This window comes from Limulus polyphemus, unplaced genomic scaffold (assembly GCF_000517525.1).
Source record: "Limulus polyphemus unplaced genomic scaffold, Limulus_polyphemus-2.1.2 Scaffold5789, whole genome shotgun sequence".
Taxonomy (NCBI): domain Eukaryota; kingdom Metazoa; phylum Arthropoda; class Merostomata; order Xiphosura; family Limulidae; genus Limulus; species Limulus polyphemus.
The window spans coordinates 18,166-18,484 of record NW_013671399.1 but is presented as its reverse complement, the minus strand read 5'-3'; positions in this window follow the sequence as shown (position 1 = coordinate 18,484).

The window sequence follows — 319 nt, the reverse complement described above, 5'->3', positions numbered from 1 at the left end:
CACGGGTTGCCAAGCACGGCAAACACGTGGGTGGATGTTCAGATCTCAGAGGAGGTAAACGGAGTGTAAAGAACCTTCCCCGAGAGGTCCCCTCACCACGTACAGGAATCCAGCTCGAGGGGTTATAGCGTAGAAGAACTAAAGGTGACCTGGTTTGAGGGTTTAAATTATTAAGAGAATGGATAAACTGGTAATGGAAGGTTTGTTTGGATTAGGGAAAGATAAAGTGGGAGAAATATATTCTGAATTTTATAGAAAATAAATATAAGCAATGAATATCCAACTTCAGTGTGATTTTAATCCCACTCCTTCGTCCATT